Source organism: Aythya fuligula, chromosome 2 (genome assembly GCF_009819795.1).
Source record: "Aythya fuligula isolate bAytFul2 chromosome 2, bAytFul2.pri, whole genome shotgun sequence".
In the NCBI taxonomy this organism is placed as follows: Eukaryota; Metazoa; Chordata; class Aves; order Anseriformes; family Anatidae; genus Aythya; species Aythya fuligula.
In genome coordinates, this window is record NC_045560.1 from 133,231,716 (window position 1) to 133,256,044 (window position 24,329).

The following is a 24,329-nucleotide window of genomic DNA, read 5'->3' on the forward strand; positions in this document are numbered from 1 at the left end:
AATAAAACATTAAGTATATTTTGGAAAATTACTTGGTAATGTCCTTCCAAAGCACATAAAATCTTTCTTCACAAAGTAATAACAACTTGCTGTGATATCTGTTTTATATATTCCATTTATATTTCAGTTCTCTGTCTCCCTCCTTTTTATTTATTTATTTTTTTTTTCAGAATTGCATCTTCCAAACACAAGTGGAATGAAGTAGTAATTATATTTTATAATAATTATAATTCTTTCAGAGATAGAAGAGAACCAGGTTGTGAGTTGGCTATCTCAACATCTAGAGGTCCTAGGAAGTATAGCTGGAGACTGTGGTAAAAGTGACCTTGGCATCCTGGGTAACTGACTGAATAGAAAGCAGCTCAACATAAGAGGACCCAAGATTCCTGGTGGACAGCAAGCTGAGAAATGCGTGCTTTACCTGATTATGCTGACTGTATACTAAAAGCATATATAGCAGCTCAACGAATGTTATTATATTTTTATGACATTATTACCCTTAGCTCAGCTCTTGTGGGGCTACACCTGGAATAAAGCATCCAGTTTCATCCCCTAATGCAAGACCTGTATCAATAAATGAGGTAATTTAATGGTGGGGTATTAATATCAGCATGGAGCTGCAACCTATGGCAAGGTGAGAAAGGAGAAGAGAAATCTAAGGTGAACCCTAATTGCAGTCTTCTTTTACTTAGAAGGTTTGTAGAGAATGAAGACAGGCAATTGTTGGAGGTGCAGAACAATAGGACAAAAGGCAACAGACACAATTTAGAGCAAGGAAAATTCCAGGTGGATATAAGAAAAAATTCTTGCCATGAACGTGGTCAAAAATAGGAAAAGTTTGCCTAAGGAGGCTATGGAATCTCCATCCCTGGATATCTGAAGAAGTTATCTGAACATGGTATTGAATAGCCAGATTTGACAAAAGCTATCTCAGCTTTGAGACTGAGGTACTAGCTGATCTCCAGAGGTCCCTTCAAAGTGAATTATCCTGTGAGTTCATGATTCTACGATTCTATGATTCTATTTCTCTGTAATATTTTACTTGCAACATATGCAAATTTCAATGAAAAAATATCCCTGTGTTGCTTTTAATAACCAGTCTTATTTTCACGTGTATCACTCTGCTTTTGAATTTGTGACAAAAGTTATGTTTTGATAGGTATAATTGATTTACTTCACTTTGTATGTACCACAGATACAATCCACTTAGCATTAAAAGTAGTCCCAGGTTTATTGCAAATGTTTTGGGTAGTACCACTAAGAGGCAAATGCCACAAAACCAATCCTCAGGGGCTGATCTCATTTCCACTGTATTCAGACATAAACCTGGACACAAATGGTTTGCAGGAATGACTAGAGAGAATACTCAGGAAACTGGGCTCCCATCACGTTAGTATATTTGACACTTTACAAACTCCCACTGTTTCTCATAAATTTGCCACCAAATTTGCAAAATAAGTTCTTTACTGTTTTGCAGTTTGTGGATCTTTCAACTTATGGTGGAGTTGTTTCTTTTTGTTGATGTTTGTTTGTTTGTTTAAATAGCAGAAATCCTGTAAGTGTAATGTCTTATAATCAAGAATATCAAAATGCCCTAAAATGATATTAGATTGATGAAATGAGTTAAGGAACAGTAAGTGCTTGTAAGTCTTCAACTTGGAGAAAGAAATGATGAAGAAGGGACAGTTCCTCATTTGTTCATTAGCTATTGCTGTGAGTCTTGGATGGGAATTACATCATACTCTATCAAGTGTCACCAATCTTGGGACAGAGTAAGTATTTTCATATCCTGAATCTCATCCTCCAAAAATATTCTTCAGTTTTATTTTGTGTAATTCTTTATAATTTCATACAACAGCGCACTGAAATACAATCATTGTAAAATGTGTATTTAAAATCCACTTACTTTTCTTCACATTACTGTATTATGATTTCTGTGTTACTATGAGGAAACTTTTATCATACTGTAACATACTAACATGGTTTCCACTCCGTGGAAGAAAAAAAAATATATTTTTACTATTCTGAATATTCTTATTACAGTCACCAACATTTTAATGCAGTGGATTGAAGATAACCATATTATTTGAATATTTAAAAATATGCAGTCATATCTCTTGGAAATATTGGAATATATCTCACCTAGTTTAATGAAACTGTTGCCTTTAACGTATATTCAGAGATGGAATATCAAATAATTACATTTAATTTTAAGTCATGATAATTAGCTGTATAAAGTTGTCTGTAATGTGGCTGAATCCACTTTAGAAGCACTAAGAAGAATTCAGAAATAAAGAATTGCATCAGCATGAAGACATTGTGAGAAAGCAGAATTCATCTGTTTATTTATGCAAAACAGTGATTTTTAAAACTTGTTTCAGAAATAAAACAACAAAATGCTGATACCTTAAGATATTTAGACAGTTTGTTTCTATTTTTGTTAAAGTCAGGTTAGATTCATCTTTTAAATTCATGATTATGAATGCACTAGCAATTTAAAATGGAACAAGTGTTAGTAGCTTTCTATATAATTAACATATTTACATTTCCAGCACTACCACTACCCTAATAGAGACAGCAGGAACAGCAGTTACTTTGGTCAATATCCTGCTTTATTTGTGGTTGAAAATTTCTAGTTATAAATACAGTAAAACAATATATATGGAATATATTTTTGACTAGTTTGTGGGTTGGATTTTGGTCTCATGGTTCAGTTCTTGATTTTACTACTAGGTTTATGATGTGTCAGACATCTTCTCTGCATCTAAATTTTTCTGTATCTAAAATACAAATAATAACAGTGATTTATTTATAAAATGCAGAAGACTTGTAGGAAAAATTAATTATATAGAGTTTGGCTTACTTTTGTAGTGTTTTTGTTTTGTTTTGTTTTGTTTTGTTTTGTTTTGTTTTGTTTTGTTTTTAACCATAGTTTATTTTGCATGTATGAACTCATTCTCACTATCCTCCTGGGAGGTATTTTTTATTATGTTGATCTTCTAAATGGACAAACTCTGATGTATAGAGATGTTAATGCTGGCATTTTCACAAACTCATGCAGAAACAGCAACCTGTTCTGAAAGGGCACAGAGTATTCGTGGTCCCTATGGGTGTTTTCAGAACATGATTCTCCAATATATCCAAGTTCCTGGACCACATAAGAGAATCACTCTACATTTATGGTTTTCACAAATAACGCTTACAGGTAAAAGTCACATCAAAGATGATTTAATACAATTAGTCCTTCAGATATAGACTTTATTTATTATTATTATTGTTGTTATTATTATTATTATTCCTGGTAAAATAAAGTCATTATGCAAGTTAGCTAATTTGGGGGGGGGGAGTGGGAGTCTTGTTTTCCAACACGGAATATTTCTTCTCTGAGGGCCATAGTAGACCTATTCCATGAGAAATTGGGAAAATGTCCTGGGTTTGACTGAATGAAGGGCTGGAAAATTAAGGGAAATATGCATATGCTAGGCAAGGTGGTTTCAGGAGTTCTGGAGCTGTATATAGGTTATGTTTCTTTTGCATAGGCTCAACTTTACCTTCTCAATACCTTTACCTGCCTTCACTTCTAAACAGCTCTTTCTCTGGAAAATATAAACAGTGAAGTTAGTATGACTGATGTGAGTGGGTGATTCTTTAAGGTGCATCTGTTCCCATTTAGTGTCTGAAATATCATTAACACTTTAGATTATAAGCTCAGTCTATTGATTTCTTCTCTGAGGGTCTTTTATTAACAAAAATAACTCATCTTGCATATTGAAGGTATTTTCAATAGGTAAAAGATGTGTTGCTATAAAATAACAAGGGAAAAATCCATTTGTATTTGTTTTTCATTGGAAATACTGTAGAGGTCATACTACAGATGTTGTGCAAAAATGTTTGTTTACATTAGTATGCAAAGGTTTTTACCATACAGATGGTAGGAATTCATTGTGGTTAGCATGCTCAAGCATTTGCTTGAACATCATGAGTTTGGTATTTCCTCATAAGACAACGTTTTTTTTATTTATTTTTTTATCCTGTTTCTTAGTCTTGGCAGAGTGGATAGATTTTTGAGTATTAATTCCCTCACATTTCCCTGGAAAGTCAGCCATATTATAACAGGTGTGCTGAGCAGCTGTGCATTAGGAAAAGGACAACTATGGTTGCCTGCTAGTGAATTTTTGGAAGCATTGAGATGATCAGGATTATTACTTCTGAGGGGCAGACAAATCTTCTATAAATGTTTTAAGTGAGTGGTGTTAACCAGGCTGAGGCTTTCCAATTCTTTAAGAGCCCGAGGGAAGCATAACCCAAACAGCACAGAGGCATCATAGAATCAAAGAAGGGTTTGGATTGGAAGGGACCTTAAAGATCATGTAATTCCAATCCCATGTGCCCACTAGATCAGGTTGCTCAAAGCCCATCTGACCTGGCCTTAAACACTTCTGGGGCAGGGGGAGTACCACAGCTTCTCTGGGCAATCTGTTCCAGTGCCTCACCACCCACATAATAAAGAATTTCTTCTTTAATCTAAACCAACTCTTCTTTAGTTTAAAAACATCTCTTCTTGTCCTATCAGTACATTCTCTGACAAAGAGTGCCTCTCTTGTTTTCCTGTAGCCCCCCTTTAGGCACTGTAAGGCTGCTGTAAGGTCTCCCCGGAACCTTCTCTTTTTCAGGCTGAACAACCCCAGCTCCCTCAGCCTGTCCTCATGTCCTTCTGGACTCAATCAAACAGGTCCATGCCCTTCTTTTGCTGGGGCCCCAGAGCTGAATTCTGGATGCCAGGTGGGGTCTCATGGAGAATCACCTGCTGCTTATGTTTCTTTTGATGCCCAAAAATCTTGGGCTCCAGAGGAGTCATTTAATCAATGCTCTGTGATGACTTAAGGGAACTTGGATTAACAGAGACAAACCATGTCCTGGATTGCATCTGCAGGAAAGGTTAAACAACAGATCAAATACTGTTATCAGTGTTCTCAAAAACATAGAGAAATCCCGAGAGGGATCTAATATTTGTCTTTCAACACCTTAAAATCAGTTACAAAGAAGACTAAGGTACAGTCTTTACAAGAATACACATTGACATCGTGAGAGGCAACAGTCACAAGTTGTTTCAGGGGGAATTCTATCTCTTGATAGATGAAAAAAAAATCTTTACCATGACAATGAGTAAGCATTATAATAGATTAACTAAAGAGCTGATAAAATCTCCCTAACTGGGTATTTTCAGTACTCAATTTGACAGAGACCAGGATAACCTCATTTAAAGCTAGGCCTTCAACAGAAGGTTTGACTGGATTATCTCCAGGGGTCCCTTCCAACCTAATTTTTCCATGATTCCTTGGCTTCTATAATATTATAACTTATATACATAATATTCTGGCCAAATAAAATCACTGGGTCTACTTAGATATTATGGTGTTATTCAAGGTGGTTGGAAGTCTCAGAATATAGCCCTAAAAACACGTTACTCCCACTTATTAAATATTTACCAAGAAAAACTGTAGTAAAAACAACTATGTTCAAGAATACAATTCAAAAGTTTTAGACAATTCAGTTGTTCTTTTCTCTACACTCATCACCTGACAAAGGAGTAGATCTTACAAACCCACAGTCAAATCTCTGATGGAAATGCAGATTTTCTTGAGTTTAATGACTGTGCAGTATATCTGTACAAGCTCCTTAACTCTAGTTCATCATTTCAAATGCTTAGATTAGATTGAAGCCAGCAGAATTTCTAGAACAAAAGACATTTTTCTTCCTTAGACATTATCATCCAATATTAGAGATGATGACAGTGAATAACACATGTTCACAGCAGTACAAACACATTATGTTTCTGTATTTTAATGCCTGACACATGCACTGCATGCTTCTAAACACCACGTACCCGGTGCCATTAAACAAAGATGTAGAAAGTTTATTACTGACACCTCTAAATCATTTTTCCCGTTAACACAAAATCTGCAAGGGCTTTAGAATGTGATTATAAGACAATATACAGGTTTAACCGAGATTTAGATGCTGTAATATCTAATGTGCTATGAATATTAAGAAGGACTTTAATCATCCCAACCATTCATAGATTCATAAACTTTAAGGACAGGAATCAAAGCAGTGTGTTAATCTGATCTCTTTGCAATTGAATTTTGTCCCCTTGAGCACAATTCACCATAGAGGAAATTCTCCAGAATTGTAATGTGGATGAATAGACCATGCTAGGCCTCAACAATTAACTGTGTTTCACACTTAATTTCTACCAGTGTATATATGAAGCTAATTTGTTCAGTTTAGGAATGACAATACTATAAAATTACACAGGTGAGATCTGTATCTTGTCTGTAAACAGTAGAGGATTAATTTCCAAATCCAATAATCATTAAAATTAACAGAGAAATGTCAATTTTCTTCCTAAGTATGGACCATTCGTACAAGAAGACACTGAAATCAGAATATTGAATCCAGAGAGTACTGTTCTTCTTCCATACAGCTGGAAACAGGAATAAGAGACAGGACTTGTCTGTTCTGGAAATGTTGTAGTGTACAAAGGAAGGTTTCTTTATGATAAAATGACATTTTGTAAATCCTAGCTGTAGCATCAGTATTATCCTAATCCCCTTCATATAGTGTCAGAGAAGGGAGTAAATCCTGCAGGACTCACCTGCATATGATTTCAGTAGATTTACTTCTTGCAAACTCTAATATGAGAAAAGTTTCTTTAGAATATACCAAAATAAATAAGAATCTTGATATGAATTTGTTGCTAAATGCATTTCATCTAACTCAGCACTATCTGATAGTAACAGAAATGCTAAAAATCTTTAATGGCCATAGGTAATATCTTTGGAATCATATACACATTACATGAATGTAATATATTTTTTCCTCCCCAGTATCCACTAGTTATTTTTCAAATGTGTTTTTATATACATGGAATTCTCAGGGATATTTTGACAATTACGGAGAGAAAATTCACTGTCCAAACTGAAGGTACTGGGGAAAATCCTGTCAAGATATCCTGAGATAGCTTACTAACAGTTTTGATCAGAATTTTCTGATGGAATTAAAGGTTCAAAAGAGTTGTGGGGAGAAAAGTAGAATCATAGAATCATAGAATCATAGAATATCCTGAGTTGGAAGGGACCCTTAAGGATCATCAAGTCCAACTCTTGACACCGCACAGGTCTACCCAAAAGTTCAGACCATGTGACTAAGTGCACAGTCCAATCTCTTCTTAAATTCAGACAGGCTCGGTGCAGTGACCACTTCCCTGGGGAGCCTGTTCCAGTGTGCAACCACCCTCTCTGTGAAGAACCCCCTCCTGATGTCAAGCCTAAATTTCCCTTGCCTCAGCTTAACCCCATTCCCGCGGGTCCTGTCACTGGCGTTAATGAAGAAAAGGTCTCCTGCCTCTCGACACCCCCTTACGAGGAAGTTGTAGACTGTGATGAGGTCTCCCCTCAGCCTCCTCTTCTCCAGGCTGAACAGGCCCAGTGACCTCAGCCGTTCCTTGTACGTCTTCCCCTCCAGGCCTTTCACCATCTTTGTAGCCCTCCTCTGGACACTTTCCAACAGTTTCATGTCCTTTTTATACTGTGGTGCCCAGAACTGCACACAGTACTCGAGGTGAGGCCGCACCAGCGCAGAGTAGAGCGGGACAATCACCTCCCTTGACCTACTAGCGATGCCGTGCTTGATGCACCCCAGGACACGGTTGGCCCTCCTGGCTGCCAGGGCACACTGCTGGCTCATATTCAACTTGCTGTCTACCACGACCCCCAGATCCCTCTCTTCTAGGCTGCTCTCCAGCGTCTCATCGCCCAGTCTGTACATGCAGCCAGGGTTTCCCCGTCCCAGGTGCAGGACCCGGCACTTGCTCTTCTTGAACTTCATGCGGTTGGTGATCGCCCAGCTCTCCAACCTGTCCAGATCCCTCTGCAAGGCCTTTACGCCCTCATTTGAGTCCACAACTCCTCCAAGTTTGGTGTCATCAGCAAACTTGCTCAAAATACCTTCTATTCCTACATCCAGATCGTTTATAAAAATATTGAAAAGTACCGGCCCTAAAATGGAGCCTTGAGGGACCCCACTGGTGACCGCCCGCCAGCCTGACACAGCCCCATTTACCATAACCCTTTGGGCCCTGCCTGTTAGCCAATTGCTCACCCATCGTATAATGTTTTTATTTAGCTGTATGGTGGACATTTTGTCCAGTAGGATCCTATGGGAAACCGTGTCAAAAGCCTTGCTGAAGTCCAAAAAAATCACATCAGCTGGTTTCCCTTGGTCCACCATACGGGTGATCTTATCATAAAAGGAAATCAGGTTAGTTAGGCAGGACCTACCCTTCACAAACCCATGCTGGCTGGGACCAGTGACTGCTTTGTCCCCAAGGTGCGCCTCAATAAGTTCAAGAACCAACTTCTCCATGATTTTACCAGGCACTGACGTGAGACTGACAGGCCTGTAATTGCTAGGGTCTTCTTTCTGACCCTTCTTGAAAATCGGCACAACATTTGCCAGCTTCCAGTCTACCAGGACCTCTCCAAATTCCCAGGATCGTTGAAAAATAATTGATAGAGGTTCCGCGATGACATCCGCCAGCTCTTTCAGCACCCGGGGATGAATCCCATCCGGACCCATGGACTTGTAGGGATCCAGGTGGAGTAGCAAATCCCGCACACGTTCAGGGTCGGTTGGGAGTTTGTCATCCCCACCGTCCCGGTCCTCCAGCTCAGGGCACCCTGGGTCCCGAAGCCCATCATCGGCATTGAAGACAGAGGCAAAGAAGGCGTTAAGCGTCTCTGCTTTGCCTATGTCATTGTCTGTGAGGAGACCTTCCCTTTCAAGGAGCGGCCCTATGTATTCTTTAGTTCTCCTTTTTCCATTCACATATCTAAAAAAACCCTTTTTATTTTCTCTCACAGACACAGCCAGCTTCAACTCTAGGTGTGCTTTGGCCACATGAACTTTCTCCCTACAAACACGAACAGCATCCCTGTATTCTTTCCATGACACCTGGCCCTCCTTCCAGTAGCGAAACACTCTCTGTTTCCGCCTAATCTCCATTAGAACGTTCCTGGTCAGCCACGCCGGCCTCCTGCCCCGCCTGCCTGACTTGCGATATTTAGGAATTGCCTGATCTTGTGCTTCTAGGAGGCATCACTTAAAGAGTGACCAGCACTGGTGGACATCGAGGCCTTCAAGAGCAGTTTCCCAGGGGACCTTGCTGACTAGTTCCCTGAGCAGCCTGAAGTCCGCTTTCCCCATATCTAGGGATGAGGTTTTGGTGGCATTTTTCCTTCTGTCACCATAAATTTTGAACTCAACCACTTCATGGTCGCTATGACCGAGGCGGCCACCAATCACCACATCTCCCACCAGACCCTCTCTGTTTTCTAGCAACAGGTCTAGGAGGGCACCTTTCCTAGTTGGCTCCGTTAGCACCTGCACCAAGAAGTTATCATCTAGGTGCTTCATGAACCTCCTGGACTTGCTCGTGTCAGCTGTGTGGCACTCCCAGTTAACGTCCGGCAAGTTGAAGTCCCCCATAAGGACAAGGGGAGTTAATCTCGAGGCCTCTCTTAGTTCTGTAAAGAATAATTTATTGGCACTATCGTCCTGGCCAGGCGGTCTGTAATAGACTCCCACAACGACATCCCCTTTATTCGTTCGTCCCTTGATCCTTACCCAGAGGCTCTCAACTTTGCCATCGCCTACCTGAAGTTCCACACAGTCCAGCCCCTGCTTCACATACATCGCCACCCCACCACCTCGCCTACCCTGCCTGTCCCTCCTGAAGAGCCTGTAACCATCTATCGCAACACCCCAGTCACAGGACTCATCCCACCAGGTTTCGCTTATGCCGATGATGTCGTAGTTGCGGGACTGGGCCAGGACTTCTAGCTCATCCATTTTATTCCTCATACTGCGTGCGTTCGTGTAAAAGCACTTCAAGTGCGCCTCCTTAAACTCAGCACCTTGTGGATCTGACCGAAGGACCTCACTGGCACACAGCCCCTCTGATTCTAGCGTACCATCCCTTAGGTCTTCACCGGCGCACCTGGTTTTAGCCCCTTCCCCCTTCGACTCTAGTTTAAAGCCCCATCTATCAGCCCTGCCAACTCCTGACCAAAGATCCTTACCCCTCTCCGAGAGAGGCGCATCCCATCCGGTGCCATCAGGCGCGGTGTAGCATAGACCTTCCCGTGATCAAAGAAACCAAAATTCTGCCGGTCACACCAGTCTCGAAGCCACGAGTTTATGTGAACAGCACTCCTTTCAGCTTCGATCCCCCCTATCGGAAGGACAGAGGCAAACACAACCTGCGCCCCTGATCCTCTAAGTAGTCGCCCCAAATCCCTAAAGTCTCTCTTGATCGCCTTCGGGCTTCTCGTTGCTACTTCATCACTACCAGCCTGAAAGACCAGTAGCGGGTAGTAGTCAGTGGGCCGTTCCAGGCGCATGACTTTCTTGGCAAATTCTCTCACCCGAGCCCCAGGGAGGCAACAGACTTCTCTGCGGGTTGGGTCTGGTGAGCATATCGGTCCCTCTGTCCCTTTCAGGAGGGAGCCCCCCATAACAATAGCCCTTCTTTCTTTTTTGAAGGATGATGTGGCAATGCGACGCGTAGGTCGCCTTGTCTTAGGCGCCCCCTCCAACTGTGACGGGTTTTTATCTACTTTGTCATTCAGATTGTCTTGTTCTAGTCCTTCATATCGATTATTTAAGGGTAGATGAGAAGGTGAGGTGGGCAGAGAGAGGGCTCGCCTACCACCCCGAATAGGCACCTGCCTCCGTTCCCCCCCTTGATCTAGGTCTCCTCCCGCTGCCTGGCAGGAGGAGGGAACCTCCGTCTTCTGCATAACAGGAGACGCCTGTGCTGTGGCAGGCTCGTGAGCCTGCCTCAGAGAGGGTAGAGTGCACCTCCACCAGTCAATTTCCCTCTCTGATTCCCTGATGCTCCTGAGCCTGTTCACTTCCTCCCGGAGCTCCGCTACCTGGCTGAGCAGTTCTTCAACCTGGGCACACCTCCCACAGGCATACCCACCACTGCTGTCGGAGATCGACAGAAGGCTGGGGCACACTCTGCAGCCCAGGACCTGGACGGCTGCATGTTTCCCCGAGCCCTCCGTCTGAGTAGACACACTGGCGACAGTGGCTGGAGATGCCGCATGAGATGCGGAGGCCACGGTTTTCTGCCTGGTCGATACCATGGTCAGGTTCTACGCAATCAGGTTACAAGCACCGAAGGGAGAGGCAGCTGCAACAGAGCGACGATTGGCCCCCCGCTCGCCCTGCCCGCGCGAACTGCCGCGCCACGCCCTTCGACACGCCACGCCCTGTTTGCCCGTCCTGTTCGCCGTGCTCCTGGTCGCTCGCGCTCCCTAGGGGCAACTTTTAAACAGCCTGGGAGGGGCCGCTGCTGGCTCCGCCCGCGCCTCGTCAGCCTCCCTCGCGAGGACAGCCGCGTCCCGGTGGCTCCCCCGAGTGGCCTCGATGCCAGACAAAAAGCCCTGCCCGCCTCGGTCCCCTGCTCCGCTGCAGAACACGTCTGCCCCGGAGCCGATCGCCTCAGCAAAAGTAGATTAATTACATTGCAGTAGACCACATTACAATACACTAGCAAGTAACATATGCTGTTTGATGATACTTTCTCAATATAAATCTCTTTCTAGAGGCTGCTTGTATTCATGCTGTTCATGATAATGTCCATGTGTGACTGAATTTTGAATTCTTTGTTTCTTGTCATTAGTGGTCCACTTTTTACATAGCTTTTTTTTTCTTTTTGTAAAATGGCATGAACTGTTAGCTGTCATGCTTGTAAAATATCTTAAATGTCAATAATTTGCATTTTATATACATGTGAAATCATTGTTTAAGAAAGAAAGCCTAAATAAAACAGTAAAAACAAAGCAAAACAATAACAGAGATGAACAGCATTATATTAATAGTGATAGATATTTTCAGTATGGTAAGACTTACTACAAGATTCTATTTTACACTTCATCACAGAATTATAATAAAGATTAGTCTCATTCATGTTTTGATATCTATATAACATGTATCTCCTAAACATATCAGTCAAAATTTTACCCTTCTATAAAGCTAATGAGGTCACTGGAATTTTAACCAGAATTCATTTGTTCCTTTCAAATTTGTTATTTACAGTGTAATTCAAGGTTGCTAAGGTTATGAGATAGCATTTTGAACAGAATTATTTATTCTGTCTGAAAGGTATTTTCCATATGCTCAAACTAAGTAGAATAATCAGTCTGTTCACTTCATAAATGGATCGTGTTTCAGGACCTCTTTCAGTTTGAGAAGGCATTTTATTAGTACATATCCTTCTTATACTGAATATATTTTTGCATGCAAATAAACCTTGAGGAGAATTGTTTAAGTAGTTTTCTGTGAATGCTGCCTTAGACAGCATCTTGTTATCAACTTATCTTCTTATAAACAGTAATGGTTAAGAATTCATCTTAGCCATCCTTCTCCGTATTTTAGACAGTAATCTTATTTACTTTTGTTGGCTCCTGCAAAGCTGAACTTGTTTTTATTTTTTTCTCAAACAAATAAATGAAACAATAAGGAATAGCAAATAGTAACTTTTGCTGCCTGACTATTAAAAAGTCTCCACTTTTTTTCCCAAAGACATAAGTATTTTTGAACATAAACCTTATGTAGCTTGGCCTGGTCAGATATGGAGTAAGACTTGAAAGCATTGTTACACAGTCTAGTCTCAGCAGTCAGTTCAGATAGCTTTGATAAACAGTTATGTCATTGGTAACATCAAATTCCTTTACAGTACATTGAAACTACTATCATGTAATGCTTTCTCAGAGTAGGTGCCATTCTGAAGTAGATACTTTCCAAACATTCAAGAAGGGATGAAGAAACTAAATTCTACAGGAGGATAAACAAGTAGTAATTATGCATGTGTTGACTAACTTTGTTATAGGAAATACTGCAGCTGTCAGTTTTGAAGAAACTGGATGTTAGCTACTAGTCTTGCAAGCAAATAGGGACAAAGGAGCTATAAAAAGATGGCATCCTTGTGAAACACGATAAATATGCATCTTCTGGGGTACCTGAATGGAAGATGTAAAACCTTGGGACTATCTGTATTCAGCCTCAAGCAGGGCTCCAAAAATTGCTGACACTGATATCATTCATGAATTATCTCGACATAGGAAAAATGTCTAAGACATCATGCCCTTCTACCCTGATAAAAAGAAAAATAATTACAAAAGAAGCATTAAAGTATGCCTCTTAAAAAGTACACTTCTCCCATGTAATCTCTATTTTATTTCTCCCTCTGTGCCAAAGATGTACTTTCCCACAAAACCCTGTTCTTTCTCTTTTGACTACATCACTGGTATCTTCAAAGGAGCAAAATCAATCCTGTATGAATATCTGTCTATTGCTTCTTGAGCCTGCTTTAGAGCCATAACAGCAGGTCATCAATGAACCAGGCCAAGACCCCGCTGGTGTCCCACTGTGCGTGTTTGCAATGATGAGCAGGGGGTGCAAGGATGTACATTTCGTTCCTTTCCTTCTCCCTGCTCACTGGCAACAGTCTGGCAGAAGTTCAGGATGCAAAAGAGTTGTTGAGGACTGCAATAAGTTCTCCTTTTCCCATATATCTTTTGTGGAGGTAGAAGACTAAGGAATGATGAAAGACTCTATTTCACTTTATAGCAAGCACAGGCAATGTGGCCTCTATGGCAGCTGGGGATGCAAGCTGGGTAATGCATGGCTCTGGCAAAAGGTTCACCCTTGCATCAGAGGAAAAGCAGGAAGAAATCATGGTTCTTGGAACTGAAACTTTATTTACAGCCTGTGCCAAAGCAGTTCAGCCATGTGCCACCCAAAGGCTTGTGACAAAGCCACTTTTAACTGTGCAATTAGCTGTGCTGGCAGCAAGCTCAGCTAAAAGCCTTGGCTCATGTTTGAAAGGGCTAGCCTAAGTACAGACACAACAAAAATTAAAAAGCTGCCTTGGCTGTGTGTAGTGATATCTTGAGATTTCTGCAGAAAGCAAGGAATTTCCATTACAGGTAGCCTAAGACAGCCTCTCTTCTCTCATGCTGCATTGTAATTTAGTGCCCGTGTGATTTCTTTACACTGTGAATCACTTTCAGCAGTAATTAGAGTCCTTGTTATCCTTTCCTTTGCCCCTTTAAAAAATAGGCTGCTCACAAATTTAATAAAATCTCTGTTCTGTAAAATAGAGTTGAATGAATATTAAAGGCTTGTTCCTGGAAAATATGTTTGCTCATTAAATGTGACAGTCAGTGCTTATGTGGTAAAAGCTGTCAGTGCCAAGAACCCTTTGGAAGTTTCTGCCAGCTACAGGCCAATTATTTTAATTGCCTTTAACCTATAATCAATATTTGCTGTTTTCAATACAACTAGATGCATAGCTAAATGACACAAAGGCGGGTGGGGAGATGTTATAGTCTATTGCACCTTCTATTCTGCTTTCATGTGTAAGAGATGCAGCAAAATGCATCACGGAAATAATCTTTCCAACATCAAAACTATTCCAGCTTCTTAGGCAACATTTCAAAGGAGAAACCAAAGCATCTGTCTGTTTTACTACAACAAACGATGTACATTTTTAGACTAAATTCAGTTGCATCAGTGTAAACTTAGAATGATTAATTAGTAGCTAGTGGAAGTTAACTTTATGCTGTTGATTTTGCTCACAAGAGTGGGTCATTTTCATTAGCAGTTGTAAAGCTGTACATAATTGTAACAGCTGTTCCAGGGAGGTCCATGGAACTTGCAGTGTCTGTAAAGGTATGCTTTTCTCTGCTTTGGGCATTGGCTCTTAGATGCTATGTCTAGCAATTGGGTAAAATGAAGGGCTGAAGAATACCATGTGGTCAGAGAACTTCACATCTTGTGGGAGAGACTCTGGACACACTGAAGAAGCTACAACTTCAGTTGCTTAGTTTTGCATTTTTAGAGTGTTTGCTTGTTTGTTTGTTTTTGGTTTTGTTTGGTTTTAAAGCAAAATAACTCCACAATTATGTGGGAAATACATAGGTATCTTTTGTCTAAAACATAATTTCACAAATTTGGAAGATATGACTTTAAATTATGAATGACTTTCTCGTCCTTAACTGAGCATAATTTCTATTGCCTTCTGTAGGGATTATGTCTAAACATGGTATTTAAACCAGGCTCATTCATCTTCTGAATCATGATCTGTGAATTCCCTTTCAACAACTGTTGCTACTGAAATGAAATAATTCCTGGTAAAGTCTCAGCTTTATCACAGTTAGAACAAGTAATCCAATTGACTTCAATTGGGGCAGAATTTTATCCTTAGAGTTTAAACTTTATTAGGAAAAACTGCCTGAGGGAAACACAATTTAGGATTGTTTCATGCATAAGACAAAGTAAAAGCATAAGAAAATACATTTCTCAGTGTTTCTAATTGCATCAACAAATAAGCAGGGTTCGTTTAAGTAGGAAATACAAAGCTATTTGGAAGTAAGGAGTGGAAACATGAATGGGAACTGAACCAGAGGCAGAAAAATTTAAAATATAAGAAAGATTGGTTTATGTCCATTCCATTTCCATTAAAAATGAGTTACTATCACTGAGCTGAATTCTTCCAAATTCTCAAGAATAAGCATAATCATTTTTTGCATGTTTTAATTCTCACGTACATCATGCATTTGCAAACACACAGTCTACTGCTTCCTGCTCAGTCTCCTGCAGCCTGGTGGAGGCAATGCCACTCTTGCAGTTGATGTAACGTTGCTGCCTGGCCAGCTGGCAGAGCATACTTTTACATGGGACCAAAGCCTCTCAGGAGACCACAAGACCACCCCTAAACTGTAGCTGCACTACTGAGCCAATTCAATGATTTATGGTTATTAATAATGCATTTCAGTGAATCACTACTCCTTTAAATTTTAAAACAATTGTTTTAGCATTTTTAATGTTTATGTGCCAACAATGAATGACTCTTACTTCTTTCAGCTACAGACACACTGGATTACAATAACAAAGATACTGGCTCTCGGTGGACAAAAATATCAAGGTTCTGAGAGGAGGTCAGACTGGTAATTAGTTAGGAGAGAAGAAAGTGAAATAGGGTTGCACATAACCACTGTAAAAGCTAGAATCTGCAAAAAGAAAGGAGATAGTTCCTCCTGTTGATACCTTCCCTCCACCCAAAATCTGTGCAGTGCCCCAAACTATGAAAGACTAAGATTGTCCTATGAAGGACAAAGAAATTGGATCTGTTATGTTATAACATTATGCCAAAGGTAATGAGAATGATATATCTGGTCAGCAAACCACAATGCTTTTAAACTCCCTTTACAAGAACATCATATGTTACAGAACCGTTATATCTATTGACAAACACTGTAAGACATTGTGGGCCATATCTTTTACAATGGAACTCATAAGTTTGCCATATGACAAAATATGACATATGACAGATATCATAAACCACAGAATTCCAAGGTAGCTAATTAGTAAATCACAGTATATCTTGGATTTTGAATTAAATTAAGGTTGTATTATCTGATTTTCCCATACTAATTGTTTGAAAATAGCTGACCATTTGTTGTTTCTTTGTTTATTTGTTTTTCTCCCTGTAGGAATTGGTATTAATTGCTACAGCTTATTCTGTATTTATGAACTGCAAATAAATCATCATATCTCACTAAGTACCAGGTGAATGAAGCAGGAGTACATCGTAAATACTGTTAAAAGCTGGAAATTTAACAAAGTCTTGTTTGCTCAGTAAAGAAGGGAGCAGGTGGACAAACAGGATTTTGTCTGGGTCACAATAAAGATAACATCTAAGATGTTTTAGGAACTCTGTGGAAAGAAAGTCTCCATTAGACTGGAAAACTTCTGTCCTTTGTGTCATTTAATAATCGGCACAGTTTCAGAGAGCTAACTGCTGAGCCTCAAGCTAGCTGGAGACCTCTTATGTATTCTAGAATGATTGAGAATCAGATTCTGATGTCAGGTTTTGGTCTCTGCTAGAAATATGTTTATACCTCTGATAGCCATTTTCAGACATATTTTTCAGAGGCAGCAAGGGAAGTCAGAAACTCTGTTCCCATGTGTATTGTAATTATGTATATTTGGAAGCATTAAACTTGTAAAAACACCAGCACACACTAAACGAAGATAAAGTAGGGAAAAAGAAAGCTAGTATAGCATGAAAATTTAATTAATGATAGACAAAACCTAGTATTTGGGGAAATTAAATTCCTAAAGGCTATATGAAAATTGTGACTCAGGTTTAGCCCGCAGACTTGTGCAGACATTGGGTAGACAACAAGTTGGGCCACCCCACCTAAGGAGTTCCCTACAGCATTTCATCTTCTCCCACTGCCCTGTGGCTTAGTCCTATGTTGTCTATCTCTTCTAAAAACATCCTTCACAGCTCCCAGCACTTGTCCAAAGCCATTGCATAACACTGAATTAAACTAATGTAGTCTGGTACAATTATTTGATTAGTCTCACTTGGATTTTGGAAGCTCTGAACACCTCATACATGTATCTTGCTGCCTAATACAGTGGAGTGGAAAAATATCTCAATATTGCAATATCTCAAGAATTTTTCTTCCTTTGAAGTCCAAGCATTCTTAATTTTAGTTCTAAAATGAACACTATAAGCAATGTCATAAGCCTGAGAAGCCTGCCATAATCATCCTAGAATCTTTTCCATTTTGTCTTTCTGGCTGTCCTGATTTACTTGTATTGGTCCTAATTTCACCAGTTTTTTGTGTCATTTAGGTAAAAGTAATCTGTGTCAACCAAGCAGTGCATTCATATTCTTCAACAGAATTCTGAATGTTATGGTATTTGAATCATCTGTTATTCATATTCATGCACTCATTTTTATATGGCCCCTAAAGAATTTATTTACATTTACAGCTCCTGTAATAACTATCCAGCTCAAAAGACCAAATGTCTCATAGATGTTTCTTGCATATAGAATATCACTGCAATATGGAATTTCTATAACAAGATGTCCATTAATTAACACTAAATTACAATGCAGCACCTATATAAAAGATGATGAATACCACACAAATTCATTTTGATTACTGTTATTACACAGAATACTAAATGAAACTGGAAAGATAAGACCTTTTAAGTGTCAGCAGATGTTTTTGATCAGTGTTTATCCTTTTTGGTGTAATTAAATGAGAGATCATATGTTAATATGCAGCTGTAGTACACTACCGTTCAGACTTAACAAGCTGGAGAAGAATTTCCAGCTACCATTGCATCTACCAGAGCTATAATTACCAATCATTTCAGACTAAATTTTAAGAAGCAAAACACCCAAACTAGAATATGGGCAATGGGACTGCAACTTTTAAACAAGATGGATCTGTTCCTATGAAATTTCAATCTTTATCTCGTTTGCTACTACCCAAAGCTATTCTTCATTTGCATGCTCTTTTTAGAAACATTTTGAAAACAGCCCCTCTGAGCCCAAAACATGTCATTCTGAAAATCCTTCCTTCCTGTTTCTCTGCAGACACAAGAAAGTTTACAAGTTTCCAAAATCAGTCAGTCCTACTTTGTCTCAAATCAAAAAAGACTAATCAGAATCTCCTTGGAGCCATGTTTTTGCAATTCTGATTTCTGAGCAAGGCATATCAATGGGTTTGGAGTGCATATAGTAGATTTCTTTCTTTTTTTTTTTTTTTTTTTTTAATGTTGTGAATCAGAATTACTGGAGTCCAATGTCATACTGTATTTGGGAAAAGAGCTATGATATTGTGTCTTTACCTTCCACATTGGTCTGACCATTGGATATTTGGCTATGTAAGGCATAGATCTGAGACAACAAAATGGACTGGAATTTAAAAGGAAATACATAATTGTATAACAATGTTATATGTAGTATCTATTCTGTTCTATTTATAAGCTGTTGTTACTTATATCACAGAATCATAGAATCATTTAGGCTGGAAAAGGCATTCAAGAACATCAGGTTCAACCATCAACCTGACCTACTGACTCCTGTCACTAAACCATATCCCTTAGTGACACATACCTCTTAAATACCTCCAGAGCTGGAGATTCCACTGCTTCCCTCAGAAGCCCCTTCCAATGCATGACCACCCTCTACGAAGAAATTCCTTTTAATATCTAATCTACCCCTCCCCTGGTGCAACATGAGACCATTGATAGAATCATGGAAAAACACCACTCATAGAATCATACAATCATGTCTATTGATAATACTCATATGTGCAGGTAAGACCCAAAAGATCCAGTTCCTGCCTATGATTTAAATAATAATAATAATAATAATAATTTTTTAAAAAAAGGAAACAAAAAAAAAATGCTGGGTTCTGGGAGATGAGTGCCTAGAGAGCAGCTCAGCAGAAAGGGATCTGTGGGTGCTGATCAACAGCAAGTTTAACATGAGCCAGCAGTGTGCCCAGGCAGCCAAGAGTGCAAACTGTATTTTAGGATGCATTAAACACAGCACAGCCAGATGGTCCAAAGAGGTGATTGTCCCACTACACTTAGTGTTGGTGTGGTGCCTCCTTGAATATTGCATGCAGTTCTGGGCTCCACAATATAAAAAGAATGAAAAGGTCCTTGAAAGTGTCCAGAGGAGGGCAACTAAGCTGATAAAAGGAATGGAAAGCATGAGGAGAGGCTGAGGACACTTGGGCTGAAGAAGAGAAAGCTCAGAGGCATTTTCATTACTCTCTGCAACTACCTGAGGAGGGAAAGTGGAGAGGGGGGTCTCGGTGTCTTCTCCCTTGTAACTGATGGTAAAACATGAAGGAATGGCATAAAGCTGTGGCAGGGGAGGTTCAGACTAGATATAAGGATTTTTTTTTTTTTTTTTTCTACTGTGAGAGAGGTAAAAAACTGCAATGGGCTTCCTAGAGAGATGGTTAATGTCCCATGCCTGTCAGTGTTCAAGAGGTATGTTGACAGTATGTTTTAACTTTTGGTTAGCCTTGAAGAGGTCAGGCAGTTGGACTAGATGGTCTTTGAAGGACCCTTTCAACTGAACTATTCTATTCTATTCTATTCTATTCTATTCTATTCTATTCTATTCTATTCTATTCTATTCTATTCTATTCTATCCCATCCCATCCCATCCCATCCCATCCCATCCCATCCCACCCCATCCCACCCCATCCCACCCCATCCCATCCATCTGCGAGCCTCTCCGTAGTATCACCCAAATCCTTAGTTTTTCCTTTTCCTGGTCTGTTCTTTTGAAGGTCTTTGAAGTGTAGGTGTATGTCTCTGTTGGTCATGAAGACCTATGTTATATTTCCGTTTTTGGTTAGGTACAATTTGCTGCAAATTGACATAAACTTTCTTCTTTGATAGCTTGAGTCACTTGATAAATAGCATACTTAAGAAAGGTTACCACTCAAGAGAACTATTTCTTTTTTCATGTTTCATGCTGCATTTCAGAAGTTTCCTTGACTGTTTCTAAGTGATAGCACATAATGCACAGCTATTTAATTTATGCACTTATATATTTTTGCCTAACATTAAAGGTATTCATACAGTAATTCCTGAGCCAAGCACCCTCTGTCGAGAGGAGGTTTTTGTCTCTTTATCTAGGTACATGGCAAGGATCTCTGAAAGAAGGGCTTCTATAGGATTCCCCTGAGTAAAATGAATTTCCTCCACTTCTGGAAGTACAACTACCATGATGTTTTGCCTCTGTTTTCCATCTTTAAAATCTCCTAATGCAAACTGTGCTGGGTTTTAATGGAGAAGGAAAGGGTTTGGGGCAATCCATGATCTTCTCCACTCTCAGATCCTCATTAGAACCAAAATCAGAAAATGAGAGCTGAGTCTGTGAGGAGATTTTTTTTTTTTTCCAGATTGGAATTTCAGAGAGGTGGTCAAATCCCATAAAATATGTTAATTATTTTTGTAAAAGATTTATTCTGGGAGCAGACCTTATCAATGAAGGAAAACATTTATTTGCCTATCAATCTTCTTAACTTCCACTGAAATAAAACAATGTAATTGTCTCTTGTGGAATATCTATGAAGAATGATTTTACCTACTCTTTAAGAAAAACAGAAGAAAAGAGGCTGAATGCTACCCAAGAGATCTCATACTAGCTTATAAGAACTGGTAGCATTTGGAGAGGCAAAGTTCAAAAATCCATTAAAATACTATCCAAAGATGGAGATGAAAATACAAAAAGCTTTTGTCTGTGGAGAAAATGTGCAGCCTGAGATCTACAGTGAATTTACTCCACTGCTGTAGTAGCTTTAACTGTATTCTAATACACTGGGATGGTGAACACCAAACTGGATTTCTCTTCATATTGGAAATGATTACAGGAACATATAGATATATAGAAAGTCAGGATTTTCTGGAACTAAAGAAAGAGAAAGAAATTAAGAAATAAAGAAAGAAATTAGAAAATGAAAGAAAGAAATAATGAAATAATGAAATGAAGGAGGGAGGGAGGGAGGGAGGGAGGAAGGAAGGAAGGAGGGAAGGAAGGGAGGAAGGGAGGAAGGGAGGAAGGGAGGAAGGGAGGAAGGGAGGAAGGGAGGAAGGGAGGAAGGGAGGAAGGGAGGAAGGGAGGAAGGGAGGAAGGAAGGAAGGAAGGAAGGAAGGAAGGAAGGAAGGAAGGAAGGAAGGAAGGAAGGAAGGAAGGAAGGAAGGAAGGAAGGAAGGAAGGAAGGAAGGAAGGAAGGAGAAAAAGAAAGAAGGGAGGGAGGGAGGGAGGGAGGGAGGGAGCGAGAGAGAGAAAGAGAGAGACAGTGAGTGACTTTTAGTTGTTTGGTATGAAATATTCTCTGGGCACACAAAAATGTAATCACTGGTGTATCTCAAAATTAAGATCAAATTAAAGCAGAGAGTGCAAAATCATCAAGCTAAGGTTTTAGAGATAGGTCTGTAGTAAGAGTAAAAAGAAGGAATTTATAGAACAATTACCAGACAGAAAAGGAGAGCAAATGTCACAGGGAAGACTAAAGATGAGTTTCTTTGCTTCACTTTTTACTAAAAAGGTTAACTGTGATCAGAATTTAAAAAATAGTTTTATTGAAAGGGTAGATGTTCAAGCAAGAACAGGACGGGCTAAATAGGCTTAGATAAGATAGATGTGTTCATGTAAGCAAGACCTGAAGAACTCCATCACAGAACTAGCCGAGGAAATTTCAGAATCATAATCAATTATATTTGAAAATTCATTAAGACCAGGTAGGTCCCAGAGGATGTGTAGAATCTTTTAAAAGGGAAAAGCAGTATTTTAACTAGGGAATTATAGATCAGTCAACCTAACTTTTGTCCACTTAAATATTTCTGAACAAATATTTTAAAACAGATATATAGAAGATAATAAGGTGATATAAAAAGCTAACATGGGTTTGTCATATCAAACCAATCTGAATTCCTTCCTTGACAGGATAAATTGCCAAGTGTGTAGGGAGAATCAGTAAATGCTAAAGCAGGGCTTTTGGTACATGATGCTCTCATATAATATTTTTCTAATCAAGATGAGAAATATTGTTTTAGGTGTTATTACCATTAGTGGGAACACAACTGGTTGGAGGATTACTCTCAACGGTACTGTTGATATTTGACTATCAAATTAGGAGCATTTCAAAATAAAATTCTCCAGAAATATAATCTATCCAGAACTTAACTTCTGCCCAGGATTCAAGAGCACTATTTTTGTTAATAATTTGGAGGAAGAACTGGGAAATGTGCTTAAAAATATGCAAGTGAAATAAATAAATAAATAAATAAAAGAAAATTGCAAAGATATTCTAAGAATACCAGAAGATCTTGAAAAATTATAGTCTGAACCTGATGAATTATAGTCACTGAGGTACTTGCTGTTATGGAGGTGAAACCACTTATTCAAGCAGCAGCGTTGCAGGAAATGATGTGACCCATACACTGGATGAGAAGCAAATGCTTAACTCAGATTGCTGTTGGGAAAAAAAAAAAAAAAAAAAAAAAAAAAAAAGACAATATTTTTTCAAGGATGCATTAATGGACAAGAAGCAGTTATTCTGTACCAGTGAGATTTCGAATACAACACATAAGAAAGAAACAGTGAAATAAAGTAGTCTAAAGACAAAGAATGGTGAAAGACTTTGTAAATGTGACAAAAAAGCTGTTGAAAAAAAAAAAAAAAGTGTGTTCCATGTAGAGAAGATTCATCAGTCTTCCATTTATTATTAAAAAATTGTTATTAATAGAATAGCTACCAATTTCCATTCATGCAAGAATAACAATAAGATTCAATAAAGAAACATCAAATAAGATGAAAGTTGTACTTTATATACAGCTCTCTAAAAGTAATTCTGGAAATGGCCATCGAGATGTATTATGCAATATTTACAAAAATTCTTACTTGTGACTTAAAACCCCAGTGCCTAAGAATCAGCAATTATCCTGTGCCTAGGAGACGTAAATTCACAGTTCTCTGTGTTTTGAAAAATTCATCATTTCAGTCTTTCTGTGGAGAAAAAAAAAAAAAAAAAAAAAAAAAAAAAAAAAAAAAAAAAAAAAAAAGAGAAAAAGTCCAGTGGGGATCTTAGAAAGCATGAGATAGATGTGTTGTCTCAATTAAGCAATCTCTTGTGTCAAGAGACCTAAGTGTTTTCCAAATTACTGAGCATGATTTTTCTTTATTGTTATTAATAGACAACAATCCATTGCAGCTGTTTTTCCCCTTAGTTCATTCTCAATCATTAGACAAGTTTCATTCTAAATGTTTCATAATTCATCAAAGGTGAATTTGTGTCTGACTGTCAGTATATTTCTGTGTGAGACAGAAAGCAAATTATAGTTCATGTGTCTACCCCCAATTAAGGTAATCAGGATATCCTTCAAAGGAAGGAAGATTGTGTCATTCTAGTCAGAGAACCAATTTTCCCCAAACTGTTTTCAATACCAAATGCCAATTTCTGACAAGCACGTATTGCTGCCAGGACTTGTTTATTTTTTTTTTCTCTTTTTTTTTTTTTTTTAATCTGCTGCAGTAAGACAGTATCATAAATTTAAATAAAACAATGTAAATGCTAAATAATTTCTTTAACCTCTGTTGCACTGTGAACTGGCAATGACACATGCTGAACCTTTACAGTGGAAGTATAACAAGGGAGCTGTGCAATAGAGTAGAAGGGAAGTAGTGACTGATTGAGAGTGATGCTGATGTAAAAGCCATGATGGATTTTAAATATGTGTAAAAGTATTTATGTCCCCTTTAAGTTTCACAAAAGCCTATAACTTGGAACAATTGCAGTTGTGAAGATTTTCATAGTACAAACAGTAGCAAGCTACCTGGTTACTGGATGCCACTGAAA